Source organism: Perognathus longimembris, chromosome 22 (genome assembly GCF_023159225.1).
Source record: "Perognathus longimembris pacificus isolate PPM17 chromosome 22, ASM2315922v1, whole genome shotgun sequence".
Lineage (NCBI taxonomy): Eukaryota > Metazoa > Chordata > Mammalia > Rodentia > Heteromyidae > Perognathus > Perognathus longimembris.
The window spans coordinates 23,765,522-23,783,102 of record NC_063182.1 but is presented as its reverse complement, the minus strand read 5'-3'; the positions used below and the strand labels follow the sequence as shown (position 1 = coordinate 23,783,102).

The 17,581-nt window shown below is 35.3% G+C and overlaps 1 protein-coding gene and 1 long non-coding RNA gene across 8 annotated transcripts in view; one reads left to right on the top strand and one right to left on the bottom strand.

Moving 5' to 3' along the window:
* Window positions 1–17,581, top strand: part of Fam172a (family with sequence similarity 172 member A) — a 365,442-nt gene that overhangs the window by 56,517 nt on the left and 291,344 nt on the right. The window lies entirely within an intron of this gene.
* LOC125339801 lies at window positions 78–17,156 on the bottom strand. The gene is made up of 3 exons (XR_007208625.1): window positions 17,145–17,156; window positions 13,445–13,449; window positions 78–369 (listed from the first exon to the last, which is right to left on the bottom strand). It is a non-coding gene; the product is annotated as an uncharacterized LOC125339801 (long non-coding RNA).

Sequence of the window (17,581 nt, the reverse complement as noted above, 5' to 3'; positions counted from 1 at the left end):
GAAGGAGTGGCTCAAATGGTATGGTAGAGAACCTGTCTAACAATGCCCTGAGTTCAAACACCGTAAACCTACCAAAAAAAAAAAAAGAAAAAGAAACGGATATTTTGGCAAGTTTTTTGGAAATGTGTCTACTCACAGCAGTTTGAATTTTGAAATAGTTTATAGTTTTGAAAATACTTACAATTTGGTAATTTAACCTCATCACCCACTCTTTCACCTTGCCTTAAATCTAGTGTATCTGAGTTTACATTTATACTATTTCCAGGTGGTTAGTAGTATATTAAAGTCTGAGAGACCAGTCAACAACTGTTTTGGCCAGTTGTCAGCTTGCGTAAGCTCTATTGCCTTGCTTTTGGCTAACATTCTTTGCTTGTACTTTTTGCATGTACTTTGCTTGCAAAAATAAAGATTATAAGTTTGTCTGTAATGAAACTATACCTGTTTGGTTTCTTTTTGCTCTCAATGTTGCCTTCTGGGATCTGCACAGTGGAGAGCTGACGTAAATGGCTCCATGGTTTGCTGTACCAACTCATGTGTCTCAAGACCTCTGCCAACATCCTGGAAACCATAGTACATCAACTTCTTAGCTTGCAAGTAGATGAAATATCAGGCTCTTCTTCAGAGTTGGTTAGAGTAGATGAATCTAAGTCAGAGTATACAAATATTAAAAAAAAATTTTTTTTTTTTTGGCCAGTCCTGGGCCTTGGACTCAGGGCCTGAGCACTGTCCCTGGCTTCCTTTTGCTCAAGGCTAGCACTCTGCCGCTTGAGCCACAGCGCCACTTCTGGCTGTTTTCTGTATATGTGGTGCTGGGGAATCGAACCCAGGGCCTCATGTATACGAGGCAAGCTCTCTTGCCACTAGGCCATATCCCCAGCCCCACAAATATTAAAAATTTTATTGCAGGTAGTGCTGTTCATTTTCCTTTTGCCTTTAACCTTTCTTAGTTAACATATATTGTTTCTACACATAGAAAATTTGGATATGGACAAAACCTTTTTCTTGATTTGTATGGCTCTGTATGATAGACATACAAAGTACAACCTATAAGTTTTTTCTTTGATTTTTTTTTTTGTTGTTGTTGTTCCTGGGAGGAAAGGGCGACTTGAGACTTTTTGTTTTTTCTCTCTCTCCTCATTTCCTCTCTCCTCTCTCATCTCCCTTCTCTCCCTCCATCCTTCCTTTTTTCCTTAATTCTTTTCTTTGACAGATTATTTGCTAGAATAGCAACTGCTTGCATAATTGTAGTAAGTTGTTATTTTTATAAGTACCGCGTGCTAAGTGATTGGGCCACTGGCGCTCTGTAAATTGTGATTCTTTGTAACTAAACGCTATTCTAGCATTGTATAACCAAAATATTTTTATTCTTAGTAGTAATTTTGAAATATCTAACTTTTTTGAAATATCTAACTTTTATTTTCTGTTGAAGAAAGCAATAATAGTGAAATATTTTATTGTTTATATGGAAGCCTAAAAACAACTTTTGTTGTATAAGCAGTTTCACATTTTATTTTACAACTTTACCATAGCTTATGCTTTCACCAATTAAAATAAACTTTCCTCTTTTAACTTAAATTTATTTAAGTAGAATAAAGAATATGTGTTTTACAACTTAAAATTTCTATCAGAAAACCACATGAATTCTTGTAGTTGAAATGCTTCACTGTTTTCATTAAACTTTAATTTGAAAGTTGTATATTCTTTAAGAAATGATATAATAAAAAGACATTCTGTGGGCCTTTCCTATTTCACCCCAATACTAGCAGCTTACAAACTTAGAATACAGTATCATCTATACTATTGACATAGGCACGGTCAATACAGAACACAATGTCACCCCAGGCCCTCTTATTAAAGACACCTAGGCTTCCCTCCCTTTTTTTTTTTTTGGCCAGTCCTGGGGCTTGGACTCAGGGCCTGAGCACTGTCCCTGGCTTCTTCCCGCTCAAGGCTAGCACTCTGCCACTTGAGCCACAGCGCCACTTCTGGCCATTTTCTGTATATGTGGTGCTGGGGAATTGAACCTAGGGCCTCATGTATACGAGGCAAGCACTCTTGCCACTAGGCCATATCCCCAGCCCCGTTCCCTCCCTTTCTAAACATCTGAGAGAGTCCTTGATGTTTCCTTCAGTCCTATCCTTATCATTTCAATAGTGCTCCCTGAGTAGAGTTATCGTTATCGACTGAGTATTTGACCTTTGAGATTAACTCTTTTCACTATTCTTTGGAGATTCCTCTAGTTATACTGCATGCATTAGTATGTGTGTGTGTGTGTGTGTGTGTGTGTGTCTGTCTGTCTGTCTGTCTGTCTGTGTCTGTGTGTGTGTGTGTGTGCGTATGTGCTTGCTTTTCCTGGGGCTTAAACTCAGGTATGGGCACAGTCCCTGGGCATTTTTGCTCCAGGCTAGCACTGAGCAGTAGCACTGCTTCTAGCTCTTTGCTGGTTGGTTGGTGATAAAAATCTCATGGACATTTTTTGCCCAAACTCACTTTGAACTGTGATTTACAAATCTCAGACTCCTGAGTATCTAGGATTGCAGACATGATTCATTGGCACCTGGCCTTTATTTTTGTTGGCATATATTAGCTGTATATTATTCCTTGTTACTACTCAGTATTATTGTGCAGTATATATAAATAAATACATCACAGTTTATCTAATCACCACCAGTTGATGGAAGTCTGAGCTATTTTTAGTTTCAGACCATTATAGCAGGAAAAATATGAATCTTTCTGGAATTAAACCCCAGGAATATAATTACTGGTATGCATAATAGTGAATTTTGTTTGCTTGTTATGTTTCTGTTTTCTGTAGTCAAGGTTGCCAATCCTCTTGTCATAATCTTCCAAGTGTTAAGATTACAGGTGTGCACTACCATACTGGCCTTTTAGTTTTTAAATAAACTGACAAATTGATAAATTGACTATAAATTCTCACTAGCCATGTAGAAGTCATCTAGTTTTGTTGTTGTTGTTGGTGGTGGTGGTTGTGGTCTCTGGGCCTGGGTGCTGTCTGTCCCTGAGCTAGGCCAGGCTAGTACTCTACAATTTGAGTCACAGTGCCACTTCCAGTTGTCTGTTGGTTAATTGGAGATAAGAGTCTCATGGAGTTTACTGCCCTAGATGTCTTTGAACTACAATCCTTCAGATCTCAGCCTCCTCAGTAGCCAGGATTACAGGCATGAGCCACCGGTGACTGGCATTCATATAGTTTTGCTTTGTTGTAGTCATTACTTTGCTTTTTTTTGTTTTAGTTCTTCTGGTGTATGAATAGTGATACTTCATTGTGGTTTTAATTTGTATTTTCCTAAAGGTTTTTCATGTGCTTATTTGACATCTGTACATTGCTTATTTTCAAATGAGATTATTTAGTTTTATTCCTGTTATAATTTGGGAATTTTTAAGATATGTTGTCATTATTTTTGGAACATAAATTTTATAAATATAATAGATTCTCACTATTGCTCAAATTTGGCTACTTGATAAAATTTTTCATTCCCAAATTAATATTTTTGATACTCTTGCAGTCATTTACAGAGAAGCAGAATGTGGCTAACAACTTGAGTCTTCTGACTACCTGTTCTAAAGGTTTAACCTAAAGAAATTCTGTCTTCTTATTTTACTTGCATGATTGTGAACAAATGCCTTTTTGATTACTTCATCCGAATAATGGTAGTCTATTTATTATGTCATACATTTTTCAAGTGTTCAAGTACGAAAGCACTAGTCTTGGAAGAGAAGCTCAAGAACAGCACTAGGCCCTGAGTTCAAGCCCTAGGACTAGCAGAAAGAAAGAAAGAAAAAGCCAGTATTTTAGAATTTACATATTGAAAAACTGATTATATTCATAGGCAAATGTTTGAGAATTGCCACCTTAGTATTGAAAGAGCAAAACCATGTTAAAAGAGTGATATTGTCCAACTATAGGGCTTAATATAAAGCTATAATAATCAGGCTAATAGTGAAATAATAGGCAATTCAATGAATGGAACAACAAAAAATGCCTAAAAATAGACCCACATGAAATTGATCAACTGATCCTTGAAAATAAAATGGAGCAAAGCTAGTCTTGTCAATAAATGCTTGTAGAGAAACTGAATATACACATGTAAAAAAGTGAACCCAGGCACAGACCTTATACCATTCACAAAATATAACTCAAAATGGATTATATAAATTATGTAAACTGTAAAACTCCTGAATACAACAGAAGAAAACCAGATGATGTTTGATATGTTAATGATCACACCTTGGTGTGATCCATAAAGATTGAATAGAAGATGAACTTTATTTAAATTGAGTTAATTAAAATGAATCAATTGCACCTATAGTAGTACATACCTGTGGTCTCAGCATGGAAGAGACTTAACGTAGGAAGATGAAATTGAGGAGGTTATCCTGGATTATGTAGTGAAATTCTGTATCAAAGAGGGAGGGGGCAGAGAAGATAAGTCACAGAATAAACATAAATACTTGTGAAATATATCTGCCTCCCTCAGAAAGTATGACATTGCCCCATTCGTAAGGAAATGGAAAGAGTTGGAAAAAATTATATTAAGTGAAGTAAGCCAAACCCAAAGAAAACAGGTTGCATAATTTCCCTCATTTGTAAGATCTAGAATATGTCTGTGCTATTCTTAGCAGGGGATCTCAACAACCCAATTGCCTAATACATAGGACCATATATAATGAAGTATACCAAGATGAACTCCAAGATTTGGGAACGAGGTTCTCATTATGTCTTGTACATAAGTTTTTATTTTTATTTTTCTTTCATTTCTCTTAATTTTCTGTACCTTTTATCTTGTATATAAGGAGGTAACAAGTTGGGTAAGAAATGTAAGCACTGTCCTTCATATAAAACTAGCCTCTCTGTACATCACTCTGACAATAAAGAAATGAAAACAAAACAAAACAACAAAAAACGATTATTCTATCAGGGGAAGGGAAAGGGAATCACAGAAGCAGTAGGTCAAAGGATGAACTAATGCGACAATGACACTCACTTGACACTAGGTTGCATATAAACTTTACAACTTGGTGCAGTAGGTAGGGGTAAGCAGGAGAAAATGAAGGACGGAGTAACCTTGTTTAAAAATAAATTTGTCATTACCTTACTTATGTAAGTATAACCTCTCTGCTCATCACCTTTTCAATAAAGATAAAATTTATTTTTAAAAATGTACGTGATAAGAATTGCTACCACAAAGGCATAAAATATCTGTTAAAACTCAACAGTGACTATTTACTTTTAAAAGGAGTCAAATACTTTAATAGTCACTTCATCAGTGATATTGTACAGGTAGCAAATAAGCACACAAAAGGTTGGTCCACTTTCATATGTCTCTCACCAGGGAAATGCAAATCAAAACAACAATGAAATACTACTACCATATGCTAGAATGACCAAAATGTGAGACACTGATACCAAATGCTTGTTGGAATGGAAGTTCTCTTTCCTAGTCATGCATGATGGTTTTGTCACATTGGGAGTTAGTTTGGCTCATGGATAAGAAAGATGATAGATGATAGATGGATAGGTAGGTAAATTGGTAGATTGAGTTATAACAGTTGCAATCATAATTGCTTAAGCTTGAACAGTTTCATGACGTGTTTCAGTAGGTAAAAGAATTTAGAAACTGTAGTCTGTCTGATAGTGGAATATTATTTGGTACTGAAAATAAATGAATAGCAAACCACCAAGAAACAGAGAATAATTTTTAATGTATACTGTGAAAGAAACCCACATAGAAATGCTATAAACTTCATGACTTCTATTTGGAAAAGGTAAAACTTTGACAATAGTTAAATTGTTCCCAGAGGTTATGGGAAATTATGCAGAATTTTTAGAAAGTGAAATTGCAGTGTGTGTTACTGTAATGATGGATATATGTAATTGTCTAAGGCCACAGATGAAACCCAGGTAACTATGAGCTTTGAGTAATTATGAGATGTCAATGTAGATTCCTCTCTTGTAACCAATGTACCACTCTAGTCCTCTTGTGGGATGTAGAGGATGGAGCATCTGAATATTTGAAGTCAAGGAGTATATGGAAAGTTTATTAATTTTACTGGGGACCAGAGATAAAAAAAAGACAAGGAAAAAATTATTTTCTGGGCAGTGTATTCTATGGAATGATTTTCATGTTTTAGATATAGAATAAAATGAATTGATCAGTTCATTAGAAGTTCATTACTAATTGATCCACAGACAACTTAATATCCTTCAGATTAGATTCAGTACAGACATTTGATCATCTCCCCTTTCTAACCCTTGATAATACTCCAAGGTTTTGCTGCTGAGTTTGAGAACTCAAGATAAGCCTTAAACTTGGATTCTCTCTGAAGGTATAATGAGCTACCACCCCAGCCATTTGGCACATCACCCATGTTATTTTAGAAAAAAAAATGCCTTTCAGTGGAATGAGATTATTTTACTTTAGCAGTTTTCTATGTTATAAAGTTTAATTACAAGTTTAAATGAACAGAAGTAAATTTGTACCCATATGGCATTAAAGTATGTTAACTTTAGGGGAGAGAAATAATATGAATAATGCTTAGAGTTGTTTTTCTGTGCCAGAAACAAATGCATAACATTCTTAAAATTGTATTTGCAGTAAAGTGTACCTGTTTAAGAAAAGAGTAATATGTTTTAGGCTGTTTATTGTTGTTGTCTTGGAGCATGGTCAGTTCTAAAGTAGATTGAGAATTACAGCCTAGTAATGGTTTTACAAGTATCATAACTGGGAAACTAATCTATTGTGAATTTCCTATGTGTCTATTGATGTCATTAAACACAAGCATATTGTATTTCAAAATCATTTAGTCATCCTCACTCTTACTGACAGTTGGTGCATTAGTTCGTGTTAAATGGAGTATCTCTTCAAACTACCCTTGGCATTTTCTATATTAGATGAATTATGAATTTGATTATTAAAATTAACCTTTTATGTTCATCTGGTATGTTGTTCTGAGCCAATGTCCTTTTGTATCATCTTTCTGTGCTCTGAAAAAAAAATCTTTATTCAGGTAGATATTTAAATGCAAAATATATTTTGCATGAAATGTCATTTCAGTATGTGTAGTGTGATTTTTACATAAAATATTTTGCAAATATATCTTGTGTGAGCCAGAGGAAGGACAGATATAGTTTAAGTTTGTACATCTTTTCATTTCTTTCATTCTTCACACAAAATGAGGGATGTAAAAATTAGGTTAAATTCTAGCATTATCAAAGAAAGACACATACTATTTGACTTCCAACGTGTATGCTAGTTGATATCCTTAGTTCATCCTTGATCCCAAATCCAATACTCTCTAGGTTTTAAGAACATTCTGTTAAATTAAAGGGAAAAATCCTAAAAAATTATGCTTGGCTATTATGTCATAGGCAGATGGGCCTTCTCATTACTCTTATTTTATTCCTCTTCATGACTTTGCCATTTTCCCTCTGATTTTTACAGGAGTGCCTAAACAAGTTGTTTGTTGAACTGAATCCTTTGGGGATTCACTCGTGCATCCTCAGGCGTGTGTGTGTGTGTGTGTGTGTGTGTGTGTATTTGTATGTACAAATGTGGACCTTATTGGGGATTTTTCTTTGTACATTGGGAAGTTTTTATCACAGCAATGGGATTCTAATTACTATGGAAATTTATTGTAACTAGATATTTAGAAGTCAATGTAAAATATTTAAAGTTGAATAGTATAACTTAACAAAAGTTGAATGGTATAGTAACAAAACTGTATGTTATTGACTAGAAGTTGATTACTTTAAAATGCAGATAATTGCGTTTGGTTTATTATTACATATGGTATCATCTGAGAAGGAAGGTAAATGATTATATGAAATCCTCATATCTGGAATTAGGAATTCATAAATTTCAAGGAATTCCTTTTTATAGTAACTTTTTCTTAGCGTTAGAGCAGATGTGGCTTGAAGGACAGAAGACTAGTTTTTGAAAATGTTTAAAGATGTTAGGTTTTGGAAACTTAAGGTTAAGTGTCAATTTTGATGTAGAGTGTGTTACATGAAAATATTGTATATTCTAATCTTGCCGAGGGATCTGAAATATCATATTAAATATAGAATAACTAATTGAACCTACATTATTCATCTGTATTCTCTCACCCAGTTCCTAGAACAGTTGTCTTAGTGATAAATGCTAATGTTACAATCAACTGAGGGCACAGTCAGTGTACAGGTGAATTATTTCTTTGTTAAAAATGAGTCTGGATGGGCTAGACATCCTTTGGAGTCTCACAAGTTGCTCAAATAACTTATGTTTTGTTATGATAATTCTGTGGAAATTTTAAAGAAAAAGGATTTTAACAACTAGGAAGTAAAAGCAGCTGGCAGTTTGAGCTGGTACTTAGAAGCTATGGATGGAAGGTTTAATCGGGGATTATGTAGTCCCTGATCCATTTGTTTACTTTTCATTATCTGTCTCCTGAGAGCAGATACCTGTCGATGTTTCTATATAGTGGCAGGGTCTCAATCAGTACTTGACATGTCCAAGCTTCTAATAAGTATTTGTCAGTTGAGCCACATTACCTGGCAAATAGGAAGCATCAGGTTTCTTGTTGAGTAATATCAAATGCATTGCTATGATGACAGTAGAAGACTTAAGTACAGGGTTAAGAATTATTTTTAGTTTTCTTTCAAACAAGATAATACTAAATATTTCATAGATGCTTCTTAGAAAATAATAAATATATACTGTTATGAGTGGGTAACATTTTTAAGGGATCATGTGTTTGAATACAAAGATTAATGATTGAGAATGTATAATTTTATGAAAGTTACTTTTTCAAGACTTAAAATAGGATACAGTGTTGGAAGTCATTGTTTACAGAATAGATTAACTAGATGCCTTGATGGAGGGTATTTGTTTAAAGTATTGGAGGGACTATGAAAGAATCAGGATTTATCTGGGAACATATTAGTGCACTAAGCAATCCTACAGATTTTGGACCAGCAGAACATTCTAGTTGCATTTGCACCCAAACTTAGAGTTACAATTTATATACTTTCTGTAAGTTTTAAAAACCCTGTCCATCGTCTTAGTGATTTTAGTGAACTTATTACTTGGTTTTTAAAACCCGTTGTTAATCTTCATAGAAAAATTTTAACTTTTATAAGGACAGAACTGTATTTAATGCCTAAAAAGTGAATATATGTCTTCCTGTGAATATGTCTATGTATGCATATTTGGATATATATATATGTACAGAGGTCTATTCAGGCATATAGATATTATTAAATCAAAATTTCACATCCTTCCAAATTAGTTGTAGCTGCTAAATAATTCAGAAGTGATTTGGGCTGACAGTCTTGGCAAATATAATGTGTTCTAAGAGTGATTGAAAAGAGATTTGTTCTCCATGTATTTCATTATCTTCAAATGCTATACTACTATTTGAAGAAAAGTATTGAGGAAGATGGAGAAAGGCTAAAGTATCTGTGAATTCTGCTCCAAATTACTACATATCTAATATAATATTTCTAGAAGTTTATTGTAGTTTCAGCAAATCTTTCATGTTGTGATTATTGGAGGCAAAACTATAAAATTTGTTTACTTATATTTACACATTTATACTACATAAATGCGCTTGTTTTGTTTTGTTGTTCTGCCAGTACTGGGGCTTGAAATCAGGGCCTCATGCTCCTGCACAGCTTTTCCACTCATAGTTTGTGCTCTACCACTTGAGATAGACCTCCAGTTCCAGTTTTCTGATTAATTGGAGATAAGAATCTCAGGATTTGTCTGCCCAGGATGGCTTTGAACCTCAAGCCTCAGATCTCCTGAATATCTAGGATTATACATGTGAGTCACTGATGGCTTGCTAGTGTGAGTGTTTTGAAAAATATTTAAGTATACTATGTAGTAAACTATAGACAAATTTTTGTTTATCAGACCTCAAAGTGTATTGATTTTGTGCAACTAAAACTATATTGAACTGTGACTCCCCACTCCCCTCTCCTCCAGCTTTTGGTGGCTACCATTCTATTTTCTGTTTCTGTTAGTTTGATATTCTTCTTCTTTTGATTTATTTCATTTAACATTATGGCTTCCAATTTCAGCCATGTTGTCATCCATCCTGTATGGCAAGATTTCGTTCTGTTTAAAGGTTAAATAATATCCCATTATCTGTGTTTATCTATTTACCTATTGCTTTTTGTATCTTGCCTATTGTGAATGATGTTTAATGAATATAGAATGCAGATTATTTTTGAGATTCTCATTTCTGTTATTTTGAATATATACCAAAAGTGGGATTGCTGAGTGATATGGGAATTTTATTTTTAATATCTTGAGAAACTACTGGACTATTTTCCACAGTGACTATATGAGATTTTTCCATTCCACCAACAGTGTACAAAGGTTTCAATTTTCATGTTATTAACATTGTAGTTCAGTGATTTGCTCTTGGAATGTGTATAAGTAATGTGCGTCTACTTTACATAGCCCATGCTTTTTGTTATAGTCCTTTTGGAAATAATTTGTAAAGATGATTTACTTTTACTAGTACTAAAAACATAAGTCAAAAAAAATAGGTTTTCATTCATATGAAACAGCAAAAAACCTAGAATAGCCAAAGCAATTCTAGGCAAAAAAAGCAGTGCAGGAGGTATCACAATACCAGACTTCAAGCTCTACTACAAGGCCATCATAACAAAAACAGCATGGTATTGGTATAAAAACAGATCGGAAGACCAATGGATTAGAATTGAAGACCCAGAAATAAAACCGCACTCTTACAGCCAACTGATATTCGACAAAGGAGCTAAAGACATACAATGGAATAAACATAGCCTCTTCAACTACTGGTGCTGGGAGAACTGGGCAGCCATATGCAGAAAACTTAAAGTAGACCCAAGCCTATCACCATGCACCAAGATCAACTCAAAATGGATCAAGGACCTCAATATCAGACCTGAATCCTTGAAACTACTGAAAGACAGAATAGGAAAGACGCTAGAACTTATAGGCACAGGAAGGAGCTTCCTGAATAGAGTCCCAGGGGCACAACAAATAGGAGAAAGACTCGACAAATGGGACTACTACAAATTAAAAAGTTTCTGCACAGCTAAGGTCATAGCCACCAAAATAGAAAGACAGCCAACGATATGGGAAAGGATATTTACCAGCACAGCAACAGACAGAGGCCTGATATCTGTCATCTACAGAGAACTCAAAAAACTAAGCCCCTCCAAGCCCAATAAACCTATTAGGAAATGGGCAAAAGAGCTAAAGAGAGACTTCAAAAGAGAAGATATAAAAATGGCAAAGAAACACATGAGGAAATGCTCAACATCCCTGGTGGTAAAGGAAATGCAAATAAAAACAACCCTGAGATACCACCTCACCCCAGTTAGAATGGCCTATACTCTGAACTCAGGAAACAACAAATGCTGGAGGGGCTGTGGGGAAAGAGGAACCCTTCTCCATTGTTGGTGGGAGTGCAAATTAGTACAACCACTTTGGAGAGCAGTATGGAGGTTTCTCAAAAAGCTCAATATAGACCTACCCTATGACCCAGCCATACCACTCCTAGGCATCTACCCTAAACAGCAAAACCCAAGATATCAAAAAGACATTTGTACTTCCATGTTTATCGCGGCACAATTCACAATAGCCAAAATATGGAAACAACCCAGATGCCCCTCCACAGACGAATGGATCCAAAAAATATGGTACTTATACACAATGGATTACTACATAGCGATTAGGAATGGTGAAATATTGTTGTTCGCAGGGAAATGGTCAGAACTCGAACAAATAATGTTGAGTGAGACAAGCCTAGAACACAGAAAACAAAGGGGCATGATCTCCCTGATATATGACTGTTAACAAAGGGAGATGGAGAGACAGTAGAGACCAAGTCTGTGAATACTGTATATGTTCTTGATACATTGTATATTGTATATATGTCTACCTGACCTAGACAAGGGATAGAAAAACAGGTCGTAAGATATCACAAGAAATGTACACACTGCCCTACTATGTAACTGTACCCTTTTTGCACAACACCTTGTAAAAAAATTTATGTTCAATTAATAACAAATTAAAAAAATAGGTTTTCTATTTTTGAAATTCTTTTGGGGGAACCAAGGCTGAAGCTTGAACTCAGGGCCTGGATGATGTCCCCTAGCTTTTTTGCTCTAAGCTAGCCCTCTACAACTTGAGCCACAGCTCCACTTCTGACTTCTTGATAGTTAATTGGAGATAAGAAAAGAGCCTCATGAACTTCCTGCTTGGGCTGTTTTTTGACTCTTAGCAGTCAAATCTCAGCCTCCTGAGAAGATAAGATTATAGGTATGAGCCTGCACTTGGTGCAGCTTAATAACTTTTATACTTTTTATCTCTGATTCTTACAGGTCTTTGTGGCTAGTCTCTTTTTTGGAGTTGTTACTAGAAAAAATTTTAAGAGCCAATGATATATTTAAATTTGAGTTTTACTATCCAGACTAGTCTTTACAAAGTTGTAAGCCATTTATTTATATTGCAAAGGAAAGTCTTCATTTTGAAGTTATTATTTCATGAAGATAGCTCTGTAATTCATGGGTTTTGAAGATATGCTTCTGAAATCATCTATAATGTCAGTGCATTTATAGTGTATATGATTACATAGTAAATGGTAAAAATGTTTTACTTTGAGTCTATAATGCAAAAGAACAAGTACAAAAATGTTTGTGGAGTTCCATTATGAGCTAGCTTATCTTTGGGCTTAATTTCAGTTCACTGACGAAAGTGGACTCCATAGATTCAAGTTAATGAGCCATTTCACTTAAAATAGCTGTACTATGGGGATTGTGTACATTTAGAGCTGACAGTTGGGAACGTGCTGAGTTAGGGAACTTTAAAAAGCAGCTGTTTCTCTGGCCCCATGGGCTGGTACTGTGTACCAGCTGATGAGGTTCTCCAAAGGAAAATATTTCAAATAAGAAAATAGCTTTCAGATGTCACTGATGTTACATACATATTTAAGGTAAAATTTTTTCAGTTTGTTTACTGAGCCAAAATATGAGGATACTAAAAAGCAGGTATAGTTTTCAAATTGTCTTTTCTTTTGTTGACAAGTAATCTCCTTAGCTTGTTTTTATTAAAGTAATAAATTAGTCTTCGTAGATTAATATTTAAAATTGCCTGGAAATCATTGGCTAGGTGTTTTTGTTTCTTATATGGGTTTTAGAAAGAGTACCAATATTTTTTCCTGTTAGATATTTTCTGGAATGAAATCTATTTTTAAGATTACTTGTATTACAAACAGACACTTTACTTTCTATTTCTGAATCATACCCAGATAAAAGGTTTAAATTGTTGAATCTTAAGTTATAACGGTTCTCATTTTTTAATATTAGACTGATAAATCCTATTTAAAGCCAGGAGCCAGTGGCTTACATCTGTAATTCTAGCTACGTAGGAGGTTGAGATCTAAGGACAAATTCTCTAGACTTAACTTCAATGAAAAGCTGGAACTGGAGACATGGGTCAAGTGGTAAAGTGCCAGGGGTGATCAGAAACACCAAGCAAGACTATGAGTTCCTGGGTTCAAGCCTTACTACCAGCACCAAAAGGAAAAAAAAATTGTAAAAATTATCTAAGTATTATGTGAGTCAGAATCTACTGATGTGTTAATTTTTTTTATCACTGAAACAAAATACTTAGTGCAGTATCAACTTGTAAGAATGAAAGATTTATTTTGACTCATGGTTTCAGACATTTTAGACCATGACTAGTTTACTCCATTGTTCGGGGGCATGTTGTGTGGCAGAACATCATTTGCAGAGGCCATGGAATACACAACTGGTGAGACATCTAGAATTTAAAAGAAAGCCAGGGTAGCCACAATACAGAGGGTGAGGAGCATGGTACAGGATGAAATTCTAGGCAGGAACCAGATCTTATAGGGCTTTGTGCAATTTAGGATTTAGTAATTTTTCCTAAGGGTGCTGAAAGGTACTACATTTGTGTTTTTCTCTATTTTTTTTACCCTAGTTATATAGAAGAGAATTTCAGTGTTATATATCCACATGTCTGTACAATATATTCCAATCAATCTTACTCTCCTCTCACTGTTCTTTCCCCTCCTACATTTGCATTTTAACAGGACTCTTACATTTTCAGATTGTATCAGAAGGACATAAATAGCCTTTGATTAAGTGAAATATAACTGGAGGCTACCAAGGAAGAGATATTGATAAGACTAGAAGTGACAATGAAAATAGGGATACACAGAAGTATTTCAGCACAGTTGTCCCTTTGTCCTAGGTATTGAGTTCTGCATCCATAAATTTACCCAAATACAGATGAAACATGTTTGGAAAAATAATTGTATCTATATCCAACATGTACAGACTTGTTTTTCTTATCATTATTTCATAACAGTCATTTACATAGTATTTGTGTTTCATTGCATGTTGTTAAATAATCTAAAGATAACTTGTTATATAAAAGAATGTACATAGGTCATATGCAAATTCTATGCCATTTTATATAAGATAGTACAGTATCTTCTAATTTTTTTATGTAGCCAATGCCTCTTAAATACCAAACAACTGTGTTAGATGGGAGGGTAGTGATTGACTATAAGGGAGGTATGAAGAAGAAAGCGTCAAGACACTCACTCAGGGCCTGGCTTGAGAGACAAGGAGGTTATAATGTTATTTGGGGGAGTTGATGAACACAGTGGAAGAAGAATTCCTGTGGCCCTGTACAGATGGATTACGTTTGGACATGTGGAGGGGCTTCAGTGTTTAGCATTAAGGTGCATGTGATGTTAATGGGAGAAAATGCTAGTAGTTAGTTGGATACATTTACAAATCCAGGGCTCAGATGAGTTATTTAAGTACCTGGTTATTGAAGAAGAAAAAAAGGGTGAGAGAAGGTATAGTCTCTTCTGTGGAAAAGTTAAAAGCAAAATGTAAAAACAGCTGATGTGAAGCTAATCTAAATGAAGAGAGGTTGGGATATAGAGTAGTACCTTAGAGAATACTAATGGAAAGCTGGAGCAATGAATTTTATTCCAAATATATGATGAAAAAGCAGTTACTTCAAAAGATTTTTATAAAGGTTTAAAATGTACCCACCAAGAATGAAGTATTAAAGGTTTTAAGGGGAAACTAGGAATGAGCTGGGGATAATTTTTGTGAAATTTGAGATGAAGTTCTGACTTAAAAGGATATGCATCCAGGGTAAATGTGCTTTAGTTCTAATTAGATAATCCATTGCCATTCATAGCATAGTCTCCTTAATGCAAAGATGCTAGAGGAGACCTCTTTGGTTTAACCAAACTGACATTATTGAATATTAAACCTTAATTATTGAGAAATGTTGTTTTGCCTTCCTCCTTTTGCTCCCTTTATTTCTCACTTCCTTTGTCTCCCTTCCAGTGTTTCTTCTTTCGATTTCACCTAGGAGAAGGTTCAGAAGGATCTTAGAGTGTGGATAAAAAGGACTTGAAGAACGAAGAGTATTCTAAGTCTCCAAATAGTAGTTTTGCTTATCTGATTTTAATAGGAAAATAAATAATGCTTATATATGTATTACTTAGTAAATATGTTAATATAGTTAAATTGGATATTATTGCTATTTTAAAAAGAGTGATAGTTTTTATACCAAGAGGTAGGTCACTGGGATCAGTTTTGAGACAGTAAATTAACAAAGTACATTTAGTAAGAAAAAGGGAACAATAAAAAATACATTGATATCTGGGTACTGGTGGCTAATGTCTGTAATCCCAGCTCCTGAGGAAGCTGAGACCTGAGGATCACAGTTCAAAGCCAGAGCCAGCCCAGGCAGGAAAGTCTGTGAGACTGTCACCATTTAACCACCAAAAAAACTAGAAGTGGAGCTAAAGTAGTAAAGCACTAGCATTGAGTGAGAAAAGCCCAGACCTTGACTTCCAGACACACACACACACACACACACACACACACACACACACACACACACACACACACACACACACACACACACACACACACACACACACACACACACACACACACACACACACACACACACACACACACACACACACTGGAACAGCATGATACGTGTGCTCTACTGCTTACTTTTTTGTTTTGGCATGTAGGGAGTTTCTGTTATCAGTCTTCCTGGCCTGAACTTGTTCATTGTAATGAACTGCAGATTATTTCTTCTTACGTAACAGTAAATAACTACATTCACCTTTGCCCCAGGAAATTTTTAGCCTTGAATATGAATGTCTAGCATAATGTTTTTTTGAAGAAAAAGGGGAATGTAATTTGTTTGTTATATTGTCTTATAGTAACCCAGGAAACATGCCTAAGATTGTCTATAGGAGCTAGTGAGAAGGAACACTGTATATACTGTCACATTTTAAAAATTTTTTTAAATCATTTGGATTTTTCCGTTTAAAAATGAATTTTCATGGTGCTGGGAGTGTGGCTTAGTGGTAGCGTGCTTGCCTCACATTCATGAAGCCCTAGGACCACCTAAACAAAGTCGCAAGTGGTGCTGTGGCTCAAGTAGTAGAGCAATAGCTTTGAGCACAGAGAGGCTCAGGGACAGAGCCTGGGTCCTGAGTTCAAGCCCCAGGACTGACAAGAAAAAATTAAATTTTAAATAATTTTCTATACAACTTTATAACTTATGGCATGACATGTATTATACTTTACATTTACAGGGTTTTTGATACTATGATAAAAATAGGACATACAGGACTGGGAATATGGCCTAGTGGCAAGAGAGCTTGCCTCGTATACATGAAGCCCTGGGTTCAATTCCCCAGTACCACATATATGGAAAACGGCCAGAAGTGGCGCTGTGGCTCAAGTGGCAGAGTGCTAGCCTTGAGCAAAAGGAAGCCAGGGACAGTGCTCAGGCCCTAAGTCCAAGGCCCAGGACTGGCAAAAAAAAAAAAAAAAAAAAAATAGGACATACAGTGGCTCATGCCTTTAATCCTAGCTACTCAGGAGGCTGAGATCTGAGGATCATCGTCAGAAGCCAGACAGGGCAAGAAAGTTTGTGAGACTCTTATCTCCAACAAATTACCAAATTTGAGCTATGGCTCAATTGGTAGAATGGCTAGTCTTGAGCAAAAGAAGGTCTGAGTTCAAGCCCCAAAGGGACCCAAAAGCAAACAAACCAAAATAGGACTTAATTCTTGTTTTTAAGATACTTCAGTAGCCGAGTGATGACACAAAACTCATATGTCAAGTCCAGAGTTTATAGGCAAAATTGGTTAAAAACAAACAACAACAACAACAACAATAACAACAACAAAAATCTTCTCATAGAAGTACTCTAGGATTTAAACTGAGTTTTGGTGAATTGAAGAAATTGAGGGAAGGTAAGAGAATTATAGATGGAAATAAGAACAAATAGAAAGCCTTGGGACTTGCTCCAATAGTTTTGATTTTGACAACCAGTAATAGTGAAATTATTCCCAAGTGTAGTTGAAGTATTGTGATGCTTCCAAAAACTAAACTGTTTTAATGAAAGTGAATTATTAGTCTCTTATTTGTCACCTGTCATATTCCCTCTGAAATAACTTGTGGAAAAAGATGAAATCAATGCCAATAGCATCTGAGTTA